Below are 23,009 nucleotides of genomic sequence, written 5' to 3' on the forward strand. Positions count from 1 at the left end.
GACAGATGAATGGATAAAGAAGATGTGGCATATATATACAATGGAATATTACTCAGCCATAAAAAGAAACGAAATTGAGTTATTTGTAGTGAGGTGGATGGACCTAGAGTCTGTCATACAGAGTGAAGTAAGTCAGAAAGAGAAAAAAAAAATACCGTATGCTAACACATGAATATGGAATCCAAAAAAAAAAAGGTTCTGATGAACCTAGGGGCAGGACAGGAATAAAGATGCAGACATAGAGAATGGACTTGAGGACATAGGGAGGGGGAAGGGTAAGCTGGGACGAAATGAGAGAGTGGCAAGGACATATATACCCTACTCAATGTAAAATACATAGCTAGTGGGAAGCAGCTGCATAGCACAGGGAGATCAGCTTGGTGCTTTGTGACCACCTAGAGGGGTGGGATACGGAGGGTGGGAGGGAGATGCAAGAGGGAGGGGATATGGGGATATATGTGTACATATAACTGATTCACTTTGTTATACAGGAGGAACTAACACAACATTGTAAAGCAATTATACTCCAATAAAGATGTTTTTTTTAAAAAAAGAAAGAGTGTATGGCTGGAGCTGCACTTACTGGGTTTGATTCCTGCCTCTATTTTGTACTAGCTGTGTAACCCTGGACAGGTTACTTACCCTCTCTGTGCTTTTTGCTTTCTTCTCTGTAAAATGGAGCAAATAATAGTACTTCCCTCCTGGGTTTGTTGTGAGGATCAAATAGGATAATGTCTGAAATGTGCTTACCATAATACTTGCTACACTGCAAATGCTTAATATATGATTATTATTTTATCACTGTGATGTTACCTTTATTATATAACCCTAACAATCCTCTTATGGGTAAGCGGGGAGGTATCTTACCTAAAATATCAGCTCTGTAATTAATTTGGCTATTTCTTTGCTGTCTGGTCTTAGTGAGACTCTGTTACTCTTTTCATTTTTCCATCTGTAAAATGGAGATAATAGCACCTTGCAAGAGTTTCCAGAGGATTAAGTGAGGTAATGTCTGTGGAATCGCCGGTAAGTACTCAGCAAATGATCATGTCATTATTCCTTCTTTCTAAAATACTCAACATTTTACTCATAGGTAAGAACACCCAATTTAGAAGTGCTTTTACTTTAGTTTGTTTTTATTTACTTTTACAACTAGCAAATTCAAAAAAACTTGATTCCATCAATACTGTGAAAAGCATATTGGGTGACCAAGATATATTCTGAAGCAAAGTATGTTTTGATGACTTAATTTGTAATGCATGTCTATAGGTAGTTGCAGTTTTTATTAATCTTTTAAAAATCTTGTTTACCTCACTTTACTTATAAGCTCAAATTTATCTCTAGCGTAACTACTTGAAAGTAAGAAAAGAAACACACACACACACACAAACTTTTAGTATATACCTATATTTCATTGCCAAAACTTCAGCACCTGAACCATGCTTTATATAAAATTGGTGCTGAATAAACATTTGTTGAATAAATAAAATAACCCATGAAATTCACTTGTATTCTGTCAAACTTCTGTCCCTTACAGTTCCATTTTTCTGGTCCTTATAGTTCCATGTCATTGAGGAGTTGTGTATTTCCTGCTAATGTATAAGGGAATGATGCAGGCACATCAGACAAGTGTGTTTTATCTTTGCCAAAAGCCTGGGGCTGACAGTCCAGAATCAGGAGTCATAGCTCTGCTGTGTGACCTTGGGCAAGTCACTTTCTATCTCTGAACTACGCTTCCTCATCTGAAAAGTCAGTGGCTGAATTAAATGACCTCTCTGTACCTCCTCCTTTATTCTGCTTCTGGAGAGCAAGCAGCATGATGGGGACTCAGAGTCAGCCTGCATTTTGGGATTTGGGGTGCTGAGGAAGGGTCGGGCAGACGTCTGTGTGAATGATTAGCAGAGCAAATGAGGACAAGCTTCCTAACTTCAAGCCTCAGTTATGCTCATCTGTAGAACAGGAATAATCAAGACTGTCTTCAAAGAGTTGTTACAAGGATGAAAGGAGATATTGCACCTCAGGAACTGAGCATGGGGCCTGGTCCAAACAGAGCATTGGATCAATGGCGCCTATCATTTTGTGTCTCTGCTTCTTTCTTGGCTAGATCCCTCTGTATTGAAGGTAACAGTCACAGTTCTTTTCTTTAATCGTCTCCTGGGCTAATTAAGAGCAACCTCCAGGAGGGACAATGCTGATGAAGCCAATAATATGAATTCGGTGTTTTTGGAACGTGCAGGCAGGTCACTCAGTGCTCACTGGCCCTCTTCCACATGCTGCGGAGATATGGCATTTGATACCAGCCTGGAGATCGCTTCCTTCCTCTCTCAAAGCTGGTTTTATTGATCTCCTTACTCTAATGGGGGCAGGGGAGGAAGGAGAAACAGGGAAATGTTAGCAAAGAGGAGGTTGGGTCCACTTGAGTTAGTCTTCACCCACAGAAGCAAAAGCCTAGGAAAGGTTGGGAAAGAGTCCAGGATTAACTTGCGCTCCTGGCGTTTCTTTTTCAATCAGTTCCCAGCAGGTAGCCATTTTTACTCCTCTATTTATCTTACTTGACCAGAGGTCACATCTGTTTGCAGGGCAAAGATTAGAGAAATGGCAGGTAATTGGCTGATATCGCTAGTAATAAATGAGTATGAGCTTCAGGCCTGGCATAATTAAAAATGTATAAACTTGCATTTTATTCCCCCTTAAAAGTTTACAGTCATCCTTTGGAATCCTTCTGGAAGCAGTGTTCAATTTGTTTTTGAGTCATCTTTGCTGTGATAAGAAAAGGGAAGGAAATGGATGATCCAGTAGAAGACACCCCCTCCTCTGCAAAATCAAACCCACATCAGGGAGGGCAGCGTGGAAGCTTCTTGGCGTCTCCTAGGCCACCAGGAGGAGGAAGATGTCACCAGTCAACTCGTATCTAGCTCTGCAGTTATCAAGCTGTGAGTCAGGGTCCTGCTAACACAAACATCATAGGCCTGGTGCAGGAAGTGGGCAAAACCCACCAAACAAACCTAGGTCAACTTCGAACAGGCAGTTATCAGTGCCTGGGCCAGCCTGCCATCGGCAATGTGGAACCAGGATTTGCTCCCGTGCTCACAAAGCTCAGCCCAGCTTGGGACTTTTGGTCCATTTGCCTGCAAGTGCCACCACGGTGTGCTCTTTGGGGGTCTGGACTGTGCCACACTAGGAGACATGCTGTGTGTGGCTGCCTCTTCCCCAATCCGAAGGACTGTCGTAATTCCAGCAACGGGAAATCTTCTATTTCCAGGGGCAGGCAGGGGTGGGGGAAGGAAGGAGAATGAAGCAGGCACCAGGCACTGTCTTAGCTCCTCTGAATGCACTGCTGTACTCCATCTCTGCAGGGGTGCTGGGAATGGGATTGTTTCTGCATTTTACAGATGAGGAAATCGAGGCCCCTAGAAGTACTGACTTTAGGTCTTACTTATAAGGGGAGGAGCCCTGCTCTGGCCTCTGCTCAGCCTCCAACCCCTCCTCCCTCACAGCTGTCACATGGGCCAAACGGGCTGAAGATGCTATTGGGTTTGCATCTGAGCAATCGGATCAGCTCTCAAGGGTTCACTCTGAAGGGAAGTCTTCCTTCCTACAGAGTTTCCAGAGATGATGACAGTCCTGGAAATTCCAGGCCTTCCTTTTCCAAGAAATTATATTGGAAGGAGTGTTAAAGTAGCTTCTTCCTGGCGGTGAAAGTACACGGCACCGAAGCGGTTAGCAACCATTTTGTTCAACCAGAGTATTTACAAGTAGTAACAGGGTATCTGTTTCCTGTCATCTTCGTCATATATCTTAAGGCAGAGAGATTGGAAGCCCATTACGGTCTGATATCTAATCAATACGCCCCGTATTCCTACAGCAGGAAGTAAAAGAATAGGCCCTTGGGAGCCAGAGTTCAAATTACTCTACTGTCGATTCCAGAGAGCGGCTAATGATAGGCTGAGCTTGGGTGGGGGATGGGCCGGGGGAGACCAGAGTTCAATGGGATGGTTAATTCAAAGATCACATGTGTATTCTCATTTGCCTCATTTTAAAATTACGTATTGTCCCTCAGAAGAAGGAAAGACAAGCACGTTAGTGTCCCGGGTCCCGTCCCCCCACCCCCGGCTTCAAAAGCATTTGCTTTCCTTGCTGCAGTGCTAAACTACATTTCAGACATACACATGGATTACCCATGATTTATCTGTGTTTGGGTCTCAAATTATATATGTGGACATTTTCCTGTTACACTAAAAGAAGACTAAAGGGAGTTAAACATATTCATTTGTTTATTCAACAGTTATTTAGAGAACATCTGTGTACCGGGTGCCGGTTACCTGCATGCACCTTCCAGCAAGTCCTACGTGGTTCTGACCTCACAGAACTCGCCCATTAGCGGGAATGATGTAATTGCCTGATGGGTGTTTAAGTCGGGTTCATGTGAGTGAAAAGGGAATATGTTGGAGTCACTAAGTTCTCTGTTTATTTTTTCTCTCTCCCACCTACTAGCTTTGCAACCCTTCGAAAGTTGCATAAACTCTCTGGGCTTCAGATCCTCCACTTTACTAGTATTACTAGTAAAACGTAACTAGTAATACTCATCTCTTGGTTACTGTTTGGTGCATGTTTTCATCTCGGCACACAGCCTATACGGTCGTTCCTCAAGAAGAGGCCTGTTGCTTCTCATTTTCACACAGCCGGAGAGCACTCCCATCCTGTGCTGGCCTGTGTGAGATCCCAGAAAGGAACCTGGTTATGCTCTGGGTCTCATTCACACCGGCCTCTTCTCCAGGCTGCTCTGTGGCCCGGGCTGGTGCTCTGCACCCCTCTGGCCTGCAGCTGGTGCCACCTTAGGATCTACCGCTGGGGGTGCTGGAGGCAGACTGCCAGGTGATGAAGGGAGAAGGCGTTTGCTACCTTCTCGGCTTGCTGGCCTTTCAGGCTCGCTTCACCTTTGGCAATTGTCTTTCCTCCCTACAGCCACGTTGGAGCCAACCAACGGTGGGAGCCCCAGCTCCCACGGTCCCTCCCCTGAGCTAGCGCTGGGAATCAACCGAGCCTCGGAGGTCTGGGTCTCTGGTCCACCAGGTCTCTTCTCTTCTGTGCTCCTGGATTCTGAGATCCTAATACCTACCCTCTGTTCCCCGGCCCTAGGCATGGCAGCTGCCTCCTACAGTTATTATTGCCTTGTGACCTCACTGTTTCCATTTTTGCCTTTTAAGTCTTCCAGTGTCTGTGTAATCAAGGTGTTGTACTGAATTTTTAGCTGAAACCGTGTGGTGTGTGTTTTCCTGACTGGACCCTGGCTGGTACAAGGGCCAGTGCTGGTCATGGCTGTTCAAAGAAACTCATGGTTTCTCTTATTCAATCCCAGAGCAGCCCGGCTTCTCTTTCCAGAGGACTCAACACAAAAACAACAACAACAATACACACACACACACAAACACACACACACACATACACACACACCAGCAAGATGAATGTTTCAGGCCCTCAATATTCTAACTGTAGGCTCTCAAACTCAGGTTCAAATTAAAGCCAGACTAGAAACTGCATCTGTTCTGCTGTCTTCCTAGCCCTTTCAACAAAACCAAACTCCTGTTTGGAGTAGTCGACAAAACAAAATTTCTATGCTAAATTGTGGGCTCTTAGCTCTGCTGACCAAAAATACCTTGTGACATCAGCATATTATAAACATTGTAAATTATAAAAATTTATAAATTATAAAAATTGAAGACTATGGATGCTCTTGGACTCAAAAGCATTCCCTCCTGTGTGTGAGGTGTTTTATTATTATTATTATTTTTTTGAAGTATAGTTGCTTTACAATTTTGTGTTAGTTTCAGGTGTATAGCAAAGTGATTCAGTTATACATATACATATCTATTCTTTTTCAGATTCTTTTCCCTTATAGGTTATTACCAAATATCAAGTATAGTTCCCTGTGCTATACAGTAGGTCCTTGTTGGTTATCTATTTTATATATAGTAGAGTGTGTATGTTAATCCCAAACTCCTAATTTATCCCTCCCCTGCCCTTTCCTCTTTGGTAACCTAAGTTTGTTTTCTATGTCTGTGGGTCTGGTTCTGTTTTGTAAATAAGTTCACTGGTATCATTTTTTAGATTCCACATATATGAGATATCATATGATAGCTGTTTTTCTCTGTCTGCCTTACTTCACTTAGTATGATAATCTCTAGGTCCATCCATGTTGCTGCAAATGGCATTATTTCATTCTTTTACAATAGAACAAAACACCTTAATACGTATGACAGAGCCTGGTGCATAGCATGTATTAAAATATGAAACTTCATTTAGCTCTATTGAAGCCTCAAGGTGGTAGGTATTGCATTTCTTTCTTCTAATTCCTTTAATTTAGCCAAGATAGGATTTGAACTGAGAGCTTGTGGGTCTGTGGTCAATGCTTCCTCCACCATGACACTCAGGACGACTGGTGTGACTTGAATGGAATAATCTCTCATTTGAGAGGCAGTGAGTTTATTTCCACATCCCTGCTGCTCCCAGCGGTCACACGCAGCACCTTCCCAGGCCATTTGCAATGCCCTCACCTCCCTCTTGGCCTTCCTCTGTTGTGCATTTCCTCTAGAATGCCTTTTCCTTCCCCTGCGCTTAGCCATCCTCATCCATCCATTACTCAGCCATAAAAAGAAACGAAATTGAGTTATTTGTAGTGAGGTGGATGGACCTAGAGTCTGTCATACAGAGTGAAGTAAGTCAGAAAGAGAAAGACAAATACCGTATGCTAACACATATATATGGAATCTAAGGAAAAAAAGATGTCATGAAGAACCTAGGGGTAAGACAGGAATAAAGAAGACACAGACCTACTAGAGAATGGACTTGAGGATATGGGGAGGGGAAAGAGTAAGCTGTGACAAAGTGAGAGAGTGGCATGGACATATGTACACTACTAAACGTAGAACAGATAGCTAGTGGGAAGCAGCCGCATAGCACAGGGAGATCAGCTCGGTGCTCTGTGACCACCTAGAGAGGTGGGATAGGGAGGGTGGGAGGGAGGGAGACACAAGAGGGAAGAGATATGGGAACATATGTATATGTATAACTGATTCACTTTGTTATAAAACAGAAACGAACACACCATTGTAAAGCAATTATACTCCAATAAAGATGTAAACATAAGTAAATAAATAACCCCCCCCCCAAAAAAAAGAACTGAAGGTCGACCTCTCACTGGAATCTTGCAGGCTTTTGACTTTAAGGTCAATCATACGCTGTCCCGTTTTAATCTCAAACTATTCCAGGTTTATGCATGTGTCTTCCCTACCTTCTTGGATCCCAGTTTCATTAAGCAAAGGGTCTGTGCTTGGCAATCTCTTTTGTCCTCAAAGAGCTGAGCACAATACCTCTATCTGTTGAGCGTTTCTTTGATCTCATTTATGTGAAAATCTTTTAGAAGTCAGAACTGGAAAATACAAAATTGGGAAAGGAATCTCCAGAAGAGCTCACTTTTGACTTAACTCTGCAAGCTCCAAATCCCCCTCTTTCCCTCTTTGTTCTGGCTGCCAGTAAGCTCACAGATAAATTTTGTGTTCCATTCCAAAGTTACCCTGAGTCTAGGTTTTCTGTTAAAATTACATTGCTTCCTTTCCATGCCCCTCCCACCATTCTCCACTCAACCCATACACCTGCCACTCACTTTATTTCCTGTATTTTGAACTTGTATCTCCATCTTGATTTTATTATTTTATTGTATCTGTGCTTACTATAAGCCCCAATTATATTTTGGAAATAAGTACAGTATGAGGGGAGACTGTCAAGACCAGGATTGGGCACCTAAAGAGGTAATCTGCACATGCATGTTAATTCATTTACATACATTTTTGTAGATGAGAACTTTCTATTCTAGATTTGCTTTCTCAGCGTAAAAGAATTATTTTAATAATTTTAAAATAAAGTTCATTTTTCTAAAATAAAAGCAATTTCTAAATTTCCACTATAAAATATTAGGAAAATATATAAAAAATAAGAAGACAAAAAACATGCTGTATAGTCCTAGCATCTAAAGATACCCACAATTAGGACCCACAATATCTTTTTATACTATGATTTTGTATAGCTGGCATGATAGCCATAATGCACACATGAACATTTATCCTGATTTTCACTATTAAAACATATATCCCCCCCTATATTATAAAAGGTTCACAATTTATAATTAAATTATTAGTTGTCAGAAAAACACTGGAATAAAAAATAACTCCAGATTTCTATTTCTGACCAATGTTAAATAACAAAGACCGATTTATCTTCTCACTTTAAACAAGAAGAAATAAATTATATCTATATAATTATAGTTATATATTCAATAGTTTTTAGACATTTGACAACAGACACCAGAGGACTATGATTCCTGAAAAAGGCAAACAAGTAAACTATGATTTTAACAACTTACTGCCCAGCGTCAGTTAACCAGGACAGAGCACAGAGACTGAAAACCTAAACATACCCAACTCAGTCTGAGTTGAGGAGACACAAGTCAGAGTTCAGAAAAGCCAAGGCAACAAAAATTTGTGGGACAAAGTAAGATGGCAAGAGAGATGCAAGAGAAAGAGCCTGGGAAATCTACATGGGGATGCCCCTTGATTCTTTGGCTGAGAATTAACTTGTTCATGAGTGAGAGGAAATGACCTATGAGAGTAGTAGACAGAAAAGTTCCTAGAGCTCACACAACAAGAATAGTTTGTCTTCCCACCAGCCTTTGAGAAAAGATCTTGAAAAAACACAGGGTATTAGCTAGAATCCTCAGAGGGCTATTACCTTAGTAGTTGGGCTAAATTAAATTCTGATCAGCATAACAAAGCTTAAAAGTTAGCCTCAAAAGGATTCAACTAATTCTAAATAACTTAACTGGGAGTCACAAATACAAGAAAATCCAGCAATCAACAATATATTAAAAATACCCTACATTAAGTCAAACATTTTCAGACATACAAAAAATCAGGAAAATATGACCAAATATCAGGAGAGAAATCAATCAGTTGGATCAGAACCAGAAATAACAGTTATTATAATTATAAGACAATTATAAACATATCCCATATGTTCAAGCAGGTAAAGGAAAATATGAGAATGATGGATAGAGAAATGAAATATATAATTTAAAAACCCAAAGGGAACATGTAGACATGAAAAATATAATATCTGAAGTGAAAAATACATTAAATGAGATTAACAGATTAGACACTGCAGAATCAAAAATTAACAACCTTGCAGATATAGCAATAGAAAGTAAACAAAATGAAGGCAAGTGAGGAAAGATACAGAAAAATGAGCAAAGGATTAGCAACCTCTAGTAAAATGTAAAGCATTCTAACATTCAAGTAACTGGATTCCAAGAAGGAGGTGGAGGAGACAGAAAAATATTTGATAAAACAATGTTTGAAAAATTTACAAATTCAATGAAAACTATAAGCCCACAGATCCAAGAAACTCAACAAACCACAGCAGAATAAACCCAAAGAAAACCCCACCAAAGTACATCAAAATCAAACTGCTGAAACACAGAGATAAAAAGAAAATCTTAAAAGCATCCAGAGAAATATTACAAATTTTGTACAGAAGAACAAAGAGTAAAATTACAGAAGACTCCTTGTTGAAAATTATGTAAAATAAAATGGTAGGAGATAATTTTAATTTAAACAGATTAATGAAGAGTGCTGGAAATAGTAAATATATAAGTAAATATAAGTTTTCCCCCTCATTTTAAAAACTCTTTCAAAAGAATTTACCACTTAAGCAAAATAACAATTTATTGTGGGATTTAGTAGATCTATAAAAGTAAAATATATGACACAAATATCATAAAAGTTAGGAAAAGGGAAGTAGATGTATACTGTTGTAAGGGTCTTCTACTATACATGAAGTGGTATAATATTTGAAGGTAGGCTGTAATAAGTTTTATATATCTATATCTCTCTCTATAGATATAGATATAGATATCTCACACTGGAATAAGGAATAACCCCAGATTTCCATTTAAAGAGAGACAAAGAGGTAGAACAATAAGCCATAATGGAGATAAAATAAAAATTTAAATTACTCATTTTGTTCAAAAGAAGGCAGGAAAAGAAGAAAAAAAAAAGAATGGACAGAAGGATTAAATATAAAACAAATAGCAAGATGATAGAAAACTCAACCACATCCATAATTACATTAAGTGTAAATGGTCTAAAGACTTCAGTTAAAGTCAGATATCATCACATTGCATAAAAAAAGCAAAACCCAATGTATTAGTCAGGGTTCTTTAGAGAAGCAGAACCAACAGGATGAGAGATTTACTTTAAGGAATTGGTTCATGCAATTGTGGAGCTAGGAAGTCCAAAATGTTCAGGGCAGGCCGACAGCTGGAGACACCAGGAAGAAATGATTTTGCAATCCTGGGTCTGAAGGCAATCTGGAGGCAGAATTACTTCTTCCCTGGGGGACTTCAGTCTCTTAAGGCCTTCAACTGACTGGATGAGGTTCACCCACACTTGGTAGGTTAATCTGCTTTAATTGAAGTCTACTGATTTAAATGTTAACCTCATCTAAAAATTACCTTCACAACAACAACTAGACCGGTGTTTGACCAAACAATTGGTACCATAGCCTAGCAAAGTTGACACATACAATTAACCATCACACTCAATTATGTGCTCTAAACCCACTCTAAACATAAAAACAGAGACAGTTTAAAGTAAAAATATGATAAAAGATATACCAAGCAAACACTAGTCAAAAGAATGCTGGAGAGAGAAAACACTAGTCAAAAGAATATCAGAAAAAGTAGACTTGAGTAAAAGGAATATTACCAAGGATAAAGAAGGATATTTCTTATAGTCAAGGGGTCAATTCATCAAGAGGACATAGCAATCCTAATAGAGAGCTTCAAATTACGTGAAGCAAAATATGATAGACCTGAAATGACGAACTGACAAGCCCACAATTATATCTGGAGACTTCAAGGCTCCTCTCTCAGTAAATGACAGAACAAGTTGACAGAAAATCAGTAAGAATGCAGAAGACTCAAACAACACTATCAACCAATTTGACCTACTTGACATTTATAGAATACTCTATCCATTAACAGTATAATACACATTCTTTTTCAGTGCACACTGAATATTCACCAAGATAAATTATATTCTGGGCCATAAAACAGGATTCAGTGAATTTAACACCATTGAAATCATGTAAAATATGTTCTTTGACTATAATGGAATTAAATTAGTAACCAATAAAAGAAGAATATCTGGAAAATTCCCAGGCATTTGAAAATTAAACTAAAAACTATTAAATAATTCATTGACCAAAGAAGAAATCATAAGAGATATTAGATAAAATTTTGAAATGAATGAAAATGAAACTACAGGATATCAAAATCTGTGAGATGCAGCTTAAGCAGCACTTAGAGGGAAAATTATACCATTAAATACTTACATTAGAAAAAAGAAGGTCTCAAGTCAGTGGTCTTAGGTTTTCTACCTTGATAAATTAGAAGAAAAGCAAACTAAAACAAAGGAAGCTGAAGCAAGGAGAAAATAAAGAGCAATCAATGAAAACAGAACAACAAACAAGAAAATCAATGAAACAAAAAGCAGGTTCTTTGAAAGATCTATACAATTAGTAAACCTTTAGACAGACTGAACACACACATGCACATGTACATGCACAGAAGAGAGAAGCCAGAGAAAGAGGGGGCAAGAGGGAGAGGGAAGGAGGGAGAGAAGACACAAATTTAAAATAGGAAGTATCAAAAAAAGAGATCACAATAGATCTTGCAGACCTTAAAAGGACAATAAGGGAATATCATGAACAACTTCATTTCAACACATTTGATAACAGACAAAATTGGCAAATCCCTTGAAAGACACAAACAACAAAAGTTCCTTCAAGAAGAAATAGATAACCAGTATGACCTTATATCTATTTAAAAAACTGAATTTATAGGTAAGAATACCAAAATCAGGAAGTATAAAAGAAAAATAGTGATAAGTTGAACTTTATCAAAATTAAAACTTTTGCTGTTTAAAAGAACTACAAGACTGGGAGAAAACATTTGTAAAATGAATATCTGATAAAAGAATTATAACCAGAATATCAAAGTAAGTCTTGCAGCATACCAATAAGACGACCAACTCTATAAAAAAAAAAAATTTGGCAAACATTTTAAGGTAAACTTCTCCAAAGAAGAGAGGCACAAATGGCAAATATGCTCCACATCCTTTGTTCCTAGGGAAACGTAAATTAAAACCACAAGAGATACAATTATACATCCACTAGAATGGCTGAAATTTAAAAGTCAGATACTACCAATGACTGGTTAGAATGTGGAGCAACTGGAACGCTCATACATTGCTGGTGGGGATGTGAAATGGTACAGCTACTCTGGAAAACCATTTGGCAGTTTTTAATAAAGTGAAATGCACACCCTACAACCTGAGAATCCCACTCCTAGGTATTTACTAAAGTTAAATGAAAACGTGTGTTTATGCAAAGACGGTACTACAGTGCTCCAGCTTTACTTAATCCCTAATTAGAAACAACTCAAATGATGCCTACCAGTGAATAGATAGACTGTCCATACAATGGACTATCACTCAGCAGTAAAAAAGAATAAATTACTGATACATTCAGTAGCATGATTGGATCTCCAAAGCATGATAAGTGAAGGTGGTGAGGCTCAAAGACTATATACAGTAGGATTCCATTTATATAAACTTCTAGATTCAGAAAAATTAAACTCATGAAATTAAACCTGTGGTTTTTAGGGTCTGGGATGGGAGGAGGGAAGTGACTGCAAAAGGGCCCAAGGGAGACTTCGGGGATGAAAATGTCCTATATCTTGACTGTAGAAATGGTTTTACACAACTGGATACATTTATCAAAGCTCATCAGTTATACTCCCAAAATCGGTAAATTTTATTTTATGTAAATTTTATTTCAATATATCTGATTATAAAAATAGTAGCTATCTTTAAAAAATGGGCAGAAGACCTAAATAGACATTTCTCCAAAGAAGACATACAGATGGCCGAGAGGCACATGAAAAGATGTTCAACATCGCTAATTATTAGAGAAATGCAAATCAAAACTATGAGATATCACCTCGCACAAGTCAAAATGGCTATCATCAAAAAATCCACAAACAGTGAATGCTGGAGAGGGTGTGGAGAGAAGGGACCCCTCCTGCACTGTTGGTGGGAATGTGAATTAGTAGAGCGACAACGGAGAACAGTATGGAGGCTCCTTAAAAAACTAAAAACAGAACTACCATACGGCCCAGCAATCCCACTACTGGGCATATATCTGGAGAAAAACATGGTCTGAAAGGATACATGCACCCCAATGTTCACAGCAGCACTGTTTACAATAGGTAAGACATGGAAGCAACCTAAATGTCCACTGACAGATGGAAAGGATAAAGATGTGGTACATATATACAATGGAATATTGCTCAGCCATTAAAAAGAATGAAATAATGCCATTTGCAGCAACATGGATGGACCTAGAGATTGTCATACTGAGTGAAGTTTAAGTCAGGCAGAGAAGGAGAAATATCATATCTATGATATCGCTTATATGCTATATGTGGAATCTAAAAAGAAATAATACAAATGAACTTACTTACAAAATGGAAACAGACTCACAGACTTAGAGAACAAACTTATGGTTATGGGGTGGGGGGTGGAAGGGTGCGGGGAAGGGATAGTTAGGGAGTTTGGGATTGACATGTACACGCTGCTGTATTTAAAATGCATAAGCAACAAGGACCTACTGTATGGCACAGGGAACTCTGCTCAATATTATGTAACAACCTAAATAGGAAAAGAATTTGAAAAAGAATAGATACATGTATATGTATAACTGAATCACTTTGCTGTACACCTGAAACTATGACAACATTGGTTTTTTTTCCGTATTCAGACACTAATAATCTTTTATTTGAAGTATGTATATCTGTTGTGCTGTTCCACTAACAACCCTGAGAACATGTGATAAAAGCAAATGTACCACAACATTGTTAATCAACTATACTCCAATATAAAATAAAAAGAAAAAGTAGCTATCTTTGACAGAGGAATATGTAAAGATGAAAAATAAATCCCACTATCCAGTAACTTTTAATCATTACAGAAAATGCGCAATTAATGTCTCCTTCCCATGCCCAATTTTGAATTTTCTAGCAAAAATAGCATATTTTTGAATACATAACATACATGTGTACATATAGTAACTCCATGTACATAAAATAACTTTATTTAATATTTCATCAAGTTTATGGTCCAAATTTTATTTCATCATTCCCTAGATATTGGAAATTTAAGTTGTTTACCATATTTCTCCATCATAAATGATGTGATAAACATTTTTGCACATAAAAGTTTCCTTTCCAATATTTCAGAACTTCAATTTTATTTTACCATTAACCAAAACCAAAAACAAAACAACGAAAAAAACCCAGATCTTCTTAGGGCTTTGGATAAAATAATCCTTCTTTTCCCCTAGGATGATATGGTCTAAGGTATGGGTTGCCTGACCCACAGAATTAATTAGTGATGGATTATAGAAAACAATCGAGGTTTTTTTTCTCTCGGTTGTAGGCTCCTATCACCTATATAAAATGATACTAGCTAATACTTAGGAGGTACTTATATGGGTCAGAAATATTTCTAATCAAATCTATATACTAACTCGCCTAATCTTTACATCAACCTATGAGGTAGATACTATCATTTTCTCTATTTTACAGATGAGACAAGGGAGACAACAGAGAGGTTAAGTGACCTGCTCTAGGTAACACAGCTATTGAGTGACAGAGCTGGAATTTGGGCCCATTTCAGCTTCCACCAAACTGCCTCTTGAAATGTGTGAGCAATTCCACTAAGATAACTTCCACATGGAGGCATTTTTAGAGGAAAATGATCCTCCCATCACCTTTTTCCTTCTTGCTTTTCCTTCCCTTTCCTTGGGCACTAAAGAAAGTTTCCACTCTACACAGAAGATTTTGTGGCAATGGTTAAAATATAACAAGAGCTTAAATAATCAGAAGAATAAAGTGTTACAGTCAAAATTCCAGGAAAAACTGATCAAGCACAGGGTCTAATAAATCTCCTCTGTACTGGATTTCAAAATGGGCGGCGTTGGAGTGCTGACATAAATCCTTTGTGGGTTTAACGTTGACATTTTCCTGCAACGTGACGCATCAGGGGGACAAATGGTGTAAATCCTCTTGTTGGAATCGGTGCCCTGTTCTGTGTACAGAGCTTACTTTCTGGGTCACACCCTGTGATACACAAAACTTGTTTCAGAGACCTGTTCCCCAGACAGAACTTCTGTCTGCAGTGCCCTGAAATGCACAAAGATGTTTTCAAGCAGCTCTGTCTTCACAGACCCCTCTTTTCCCTCCCTCCCTTTTCCCTTGGTAATCTCATCCTCTCCTCTGGTTTTGCATACTTCATCTCCAAATGAAATTTTAACCCAAGTCCTTCCTGAGACAGTCCAATCCCTCTTCTGTCTTCTCACTATTTCCTACTAGAAGTCTACAGTCATCTTAAATTTTATATGGTCAAAGAGAGCTCTTAATTTCCTAGCTCCACCCCAAGCTGGTTCTCTCCTATCTGTTCCATATCCTTAAAGGCACCACTAACTATACTGTTGCTCAGGCAAAAAAAAAAAAAAAAAAAAAAAATTAATTGGACCTGACATTTCTCTTTTCTCACATCCAATCAAACGTGAACCCCATTGATTACACTCCCAACTTCTACCGAAGTCTGACTACTTATGTCCATCTTCCTTAGCCTGAATGACCCTCCCCTCTCACCTGTATCTCTGCAGGAGCCAATTATGCCACGTGCATTGTTGGGTCTCCAACAAATCCATTCTCCCCTGGCAGCACAAGTGATCTTTTTGAAACACAAACCTGACCGCGTCACACCGTGGCTGAAACTCATCGATGGAGTCCCAGGGTTTGGAGGATAAAGTGAAAATCCATAGCATGGCCCACACAAGCCTGTTGGCTCCAGCTTCTGACCTCATCTGTAGCCTCGCCTCACTCTCCCCTAGACAGCCACCCAGGTCCACCTCTGCTCCTTTGGACAAATTCCAGGTGACACTCTTTCCTTGCCTCTTCAACGAGCCAACTCATATCTATCTACTTAGTTCTCAGGTTAAATGCCACATCTTCAAAGGAGTTTTCCCTTTCCACTAGCTCTCCTTCCCACAGCCACATCCAGGCTAAGTGTATTTATCCCCTTACGTGTTCCTGCGCTCGGCTGTTATCTACTGTATTTGCAATTATAAAGTCATTTTCATACCTTCTTACTGATTGCCTGACTCTGTCAGTAGACTTCAAGGTTCCTGAGGGCAGGATCTGTATCTTACTTGTTTATTACGACATCTCCGGAGCTAACACAGAGCCTGGCCACACAGAATGGTGTTCGGTAAATTCACGTAGGATCGACAAGATCCAAAAAGCTTTTTCCTACACAGGTAGAAGCTAGAAGCAGCCCTGACACTCGTGATGGTTTCCATGTTGGCACAGAAATCCTCTGTGCCGGACCTACACATCAGCTCACTTTCCTCTGCAGAGTCAAGCCCTCAAAGCCACACGCTGCCTGCTGGTGACTTATGTGTGCCCCGTGGCCACCAGAGCTAAAACTCCCTCGGTACCTGAGACCCTTCTGGGCAGAACTGCTCAGGCCCATCCCTCACGGAAAAACTTAACCCAGAAAGAAACAAATAAAGAGAAACCAGAACGAGAAGGCTGCCTTTATTACAGCTAAACTGTTGGCTTAACTTCCTAAAATACCGTTGAATTTTCTTTCTGCGTACAGCTGTGTTTATAGAAGGCAATATCATGTATGTAAATAAATTCAGATGCCGCTCGAGTTATTTTAAAACAATCAGTCTAACACTAATCAGCTTACTCAGAGACATAATCTTACCCTAAAAAAGTGACAAATCAGTACACAGTGTGCAGAGGAAAATACGTGGAGACTAAGTGGAATATCAATGTGAGAATCCGCCAGTGTCCGAACGAGGGGTTGGTCACTCCAGATGCATCAAAAGAGCGGCCTTCAGCTCCTGCTTCACCCCTCTCCTCCCCGCTCCCTGAGGCGGACGTGCGGCACCGGCAATAAATTTGTCCCCCATTTGCTATGAAAGCCACGCTCCGTGCCCCGCCCCCCAAGACGCCATGCTGATGCTGCTTATGCCCGGAATCTTGGAAGCTCCCAGCCTTCCAGAAGAACAACCTCTGCTTCGACCCTCACCTCAAATATCCTCTCTTCTGTATATTATATTGTCCTGTCTCATATTTATTCTCAAAGCATCTTATGTAATATGGACAATCATTGCGACTAATTCCTAAAAGTTACTGAGCACTGTGTCTCAGACACCCCCCCAAAACATGAAATGTGTGTTCATGCAGTGAGTCCTCCCCCTCTGAAGTCCTGTTATTATCATCCCAATTTACAGCTGAGGAAACTGAGGCAACGTGGTCGAGAGCCTGCCCGAGCTCACACAGCTAGTAAACAAACGGCTGAGCCAGGGATCCAGCAACTTCTCTGCCCAGAGCTGCTACTTAGCAACTGCCAGGCTCCAAGCTGTGTATTAGACCGAAGTTATTTCCAACTATCTAGACGTGAAGAGAAAAATGTGGTTGTTTTAGAGAGGTGGAAACTGAGGCTCAGGGAGGCGATGCAATCTGCTGGTCTCGTTCCTCAGATAAGAAGAGATGGAACTGGATCTCACCTCACCTCTATCTTCCCTCTGTTTTCTTTCTAGCAAAAAACGTGTCCGAACACCAGCTCCATTTCCCTCTGGTTATTTGTACAAATAACTTCGTCTTAAGGGCAATTGTTAGTGCATGATAGTTGAGCAACACAGTGTTTTATTTTTTATTTATATTATTTTTCTTTTTAATGGGTACCATGTGTGAGGACAAGAAAATCCTCTGGTTTCTCTTGAGGAGTTTACAGTCTAGCAGAGGACAAATGACGGCCCATGAGTTAGTAAGAGAACAAGGGAATCCAGAGACTTCTGTGCTCAAAAACCCAGCACGGCCTTCGGAAGAGGCAGGTGTGAGGGCTGGAGGGTCTGTCTGCGTGACCTTGGCCAAGTTTCTACACATCCCTGAGCCTTTGTTTCTTCGTTGATCATATGAGAATAACCTCTTCCTTCTGCATAGGGGTAAACGGGGCAGGTAGGAAGGCCTGGTATTGGGCAGGCACAGATCAAGGCCAGTCCCTTGACTTTCCCTTTCATTAAGGTTTTCACTACTGCACCACCAAGGGTAACGAATGAAATAGGGCATCATAATTATTCATGCGCACTCCCCTGCGCGTGCTTTAGGAAGCCCACTGTTCCCCTTGTGGTGGACTCCAGGGTCATCTGCTAGAACCTTCTGAAAGCCATTTCGTTGTTTTATGGGGCATGTTCATCTGAATTTGGGAACTTCATAACATGGCAGGGGTTCTTCCAAACTAGGCAGCACACACTCCTAACTGGTCAGCCCTGGGGATCTCGAGAACATGGGCCCAAGAGGACGGAAGGAACATTGATCAAAACTATACTATACCATTACTATTGCTATTATAATTATTGTTAATACTGGTTTCTAATACTATTACAATTTCTGAAACTATTACTATTTCTACCACTAATATGACCACTACCATCCCCACCATCATAGCTATAACTCCTCCTGCACCTATTACTACTAATAACTACCACCACCTATTACTACTACTAACTACCACCACTGCTGCTCTATTAAAACTCCAACTGATTCTTCTCCTGCCACAGTAACTACCATCCGTACCATCCTATTACAACTCCTTCTCTTCTTACTACTCCTAACATTACAATGACCACCACCATCCTATTAGAACTTCTTCTCCTCGTCCTACTACTATTACAACTACCACCACTAACCTGCTAGTACTACTACCACTAGAAGCTATTCATTTTGGGGGTAACGCTTACGAGGTACCAAGCATTGCGGTGAACGCTTTACACGTATTTTTCATTTAAGCATATAAAAGCTGTGTGTCGTAGTATTTCTATTGCTCTCATCTGATGGATGAGTAAATGGAGGCTCAGAGATTAAAGGATAATCCCAAGGCCCCGCCTTGGTGAGCGGCAGGGCCACGACTCACGCCATCTCTCTCTGATTCCCCAGGCCTGTGCTCTTTCTAAATCTCCATGCTGCTTCCAGCCATCTCAGCTTGGACGATGTGTTTTTGACTTTTCCCCTTATCCATGTTCTTCTGCAGGGAGATGGGAAGGACAATGGCTGGACACAGAGCTTCAGGGTAAACAGGAAGCTCGCACAAAGCAGCCAGCCGGCCCCGCAGCTTGTCTGCTGACCTTGGCCTTGGTCATCCTCCCCACGTCCCCTGAATGAGCAGTTCCACACCTGAGATAATCTATGCAGTGGCATTTCCAGGTAGGATTTTGCTGCCACTTGGATGACCAGCAAGAGAACCGTGGACTCGGGTCACACAGACACATGGATCAAAGATGATGGGTAATAGTACATCTTTTATTCACTCAAAATCTTTAATGCCTGAGTCTTCTTTGCCCCTTGACCCCTGCCCCCTGCAGTTGAACAGGCATATCCTGTTCATCCATGAAAAAAAAAAGGTCATCACTGTCCGTCCCTAATTCTGTGGTGCTTCATTCTACACGAGGGGCAAAACTAGTGGTGGATTTATCCATTCATGCATTCAGTTAAACAATCATTCCTCCAATAAACAAGTAGTAAAGACAATTCATGCCAAGGCAATCATGTTGAACAACATAGAGTTTTCTTTACCCCTGAAGCTATACCTGATCTCATGAAGATTAAATTCTAGTGCAGAGATGGTGAAAATAAGAAAACAGAAAGACAAGGTAATCATAACCTCTGGTAAAAGCTGAGAAGGAAACAAATGAGCATCAAAGAAAAACAAGAAGATGGTGGGACCAAAGATAGGTTGGGTGGGAGCAAAGGCCTCTCTGGATTCATCACTTAAGATGAGCTTTGCAGTCCGCAGAGGAGGCAGCTAAAGCATCTTTCCCAGTATGGGGGTCAGCATGGGCAAAGCCTTCAAACTGGGAAAGAGGCTGATAGTTTTTAGGAACTGAGAAAATCCAGGGATCTGAGCATCGGGAATAGTGGAAAGTGGTATAAGATGAGATTAAAGAGTTAGCCAGGCCAGACCATACCCTGCCAGACATGGGGAAAGTTAGAATTTTATTCTAATTATCATTGGAAAAGACTCAAAGGTCTTAAAGAGTACAGTATGTTCAAGCAACGTGTTTGACACCAGCGTATCTGGATATGAGGATTCCTAGTCCCCAGGGCTCTAGCTGAAGCTTGGGACGGTGGTAGCCCAGGCGAAAGGACTTGGCTAATGAATGACTTGCTTTGGAGAGGGACCATAGAGAAGACGCTGGAATTTTCATGGGTTTCTACATTGGTCACTTGGAAAACTAAACTCCAGCCTCCTGCCAATGCCTATCACTCACTCTGCTTCCTGCAACACGGAAGTGTCATAGCCAACATGACCGCTGACCTTTGCATATTATTTTATTTCCCTGAATGGCCTTTGCCTCTTCTCTCCTTCTCACCATCCGCTTGAAAAACTCCTGTGATCAAGTCCTTGTTTCAAGGCCTATATCCTATGTTATGTCATTTCCTGTGTGAAACGTTCTGGTTTCACTGGTGCTATGGGATGTGTGTGTGTCTCCCTCCTATAGCATTTTGGCTATAATTATAGTGTTTTACATACTTTCATAGATGTATATGCAACTTTTTGCTTCAATCATTTTCTCTGTCAATAGAATACAGTATCTTCTTAGGAAAATAATTCTTATGAATCTCTGAGTTATGTGCTTTTCAAAGAGCCAGAAACAAAATAAATGCTTGATAAATTCATTTTGAATGAATGAATGACTATACTGAATATGTGTCAGGCTCTCTACAAGGATCTGTGGGTAAAACGGTGAGCAAAAAGGCACACAATTCTATTCTCATGAGTCTTATGTCACATAGAAAAGGCATCATTAAGTAATACAAGGACAATAAATAATTACCAATTGTCTTAAGCGGGATGAAAGCAAACACTATCGTACTAGAAGAAACTACATGAACAGACCCAGCACAGGTGTTGCGGTGTTGAAGTCTAGGGGTACAGATCTTCTTTCAACTTCCGTTCAGCCACTGTGATTGAACACCTCTGTGGTATGCACTATTCAAAGCACTAGAGGGAAAGTTGAACAGAGTAGAATCCCTGCCCAAAAGAAGTCCATATTCCATTGGGGATGGGCAAGGAGAACTAACATAATTTGTGGATGGATTGAATATGGATGTGGGAAAAGAAAGGAATTAAAGAAGACTCCAAACTTCCTGGCCTGAACAATTGGAAAATAAAATTATCATTTATTGAAATGGAGGAGAATAAGGAAGGAGCAGGTTTGGATGGGGGACCTGAGCTTTGAGTTTTTAAAAATTAATTAATTAATTTTTGGCTGCGTTGGGTCTTTGTTGCTGTGCGTGGGCTTTCTCCAGTTGCGGTGAGCGGGGGCTACTCTTTGTGCGGTGTGCAGGCTTCTCATTGTGGTGGCTTCTCTTGTTGCGCAGCATGGGCTCTAGGCACGCGGGCTCAGTAGTTGTGGCACACAGGCTTCGTTGCTCCGCGGCATGTGGGATCTTCCTGGACCAGGGCTCAAACCCGTGTCCCCTGCATTGGCAGGCAGATTCTTCACCACTTAGCCACCAGGGAAGTCCCCTGAGCTTTGATTTTAAAGGTATTATGTTTGTGATGTTTATTAGACATCTCAGGTTGCTGAAAAAGTAGTTGAATTTGAGTCTGAGGATTTGAGACTTGGGCTAGATGTTCGGGCTAGAGAGCCCCCAGCCATGGGATTGGATGCCATCATCTAGGGAGGAATGGTAGGTGGAAAAGAAATGAGGTCTGAAGACTGAGCCCTGGGTAACTCCAATGCTTAGAGGTGATCAACACTAGAAAAATCCAGCAAAGGATACTGAGGCTGAGTGACTAGTAAAGTAATGGGAGGGTCTAAGAGAGGATTCCTGAGGGCAAGTGACGAAGGAGGAAATAATCAAGAATAAAATGTTGGTGTAGGTTGAGTGAGATGCGGAATGGAGACATTCCATGGATTGGGCAATGTGGTGTCCATGGGTTGCCGTGACAGCTAGACTGAAATGGTGGGCATGAACACTTAGTCGTAATGGGTTCAAGACAGACTGAAAAGAAAAGGAGACCACAAGGAGAGCACAGCCACGGGTCCATCAATAGAGAGAGGTGCAGTGTTGAAGAATTTATAAGGTTGGAAGGTAATATATGTTTGTATGCTGGTGGGCATGGTCTGGTAGAGAGAGAAAACATGATGATGCAGGAAAGAGAGAATGTCTTGAGGAAGATGAGTCCCGGTAACTTTCTGGTCTCCGACTCTCATTCCTGTCTCCCCTTTGGGAAGTTGCTTCTGATGCCCCATGAGTTTTGGGTGGTGAAAGTTGAAGACAGCATGGGCTACAAGAGGAACTTTCTGACTTGGAAGTCAAAGATGCTATAGCAACTTCCCAAAGATCTTGTGTTAAAGTTGGCCATCAGAGAGTGCATGCTGGTAAGGTTCTCAGACCGTTTTTTTTTCATTGGGCCTATGATCAAGTTCAGATTTTGATATAGAAAAATCCATTGGATCTCCCGGCACAGAATAGATGCATAATCAATATTTGTAAGTGATTTTTGAATAAATGAATGAATTAACATAGCCCCGTCTGGTATAGGGAGACTTAGGATGGGTACCATCCTTCTAGTTGGTAAGAGGCTGAGCTACAAAAGTTCTAGATGGGCTCGGTAGGTCTGGTGGATTTGAGACCACATCTTTATGGTCAGCTAAGTCAAGAAGGGTCAAATGGTACCAAGTCACATACAGAAGTTCAGGAACGTACCATCAGAAGACCTCTAAGATGTCATTGTTGATGTCATAAT

The sequence above is a fragment of the Delphinus delphis genome, chromosome 20, assembly GCF_949987515.2.
Source record: "Delphinus delphis chromosome 20, mDelDel1.2, whole genome shotgun sequence".
In the NCBI taxonomy this organism is placed as follows: Eukaryota; Metazoa; Chordata; class Mammalia; order Artiodactyla; family Delphinidae; genus Delphinus; species Delphinus delphis.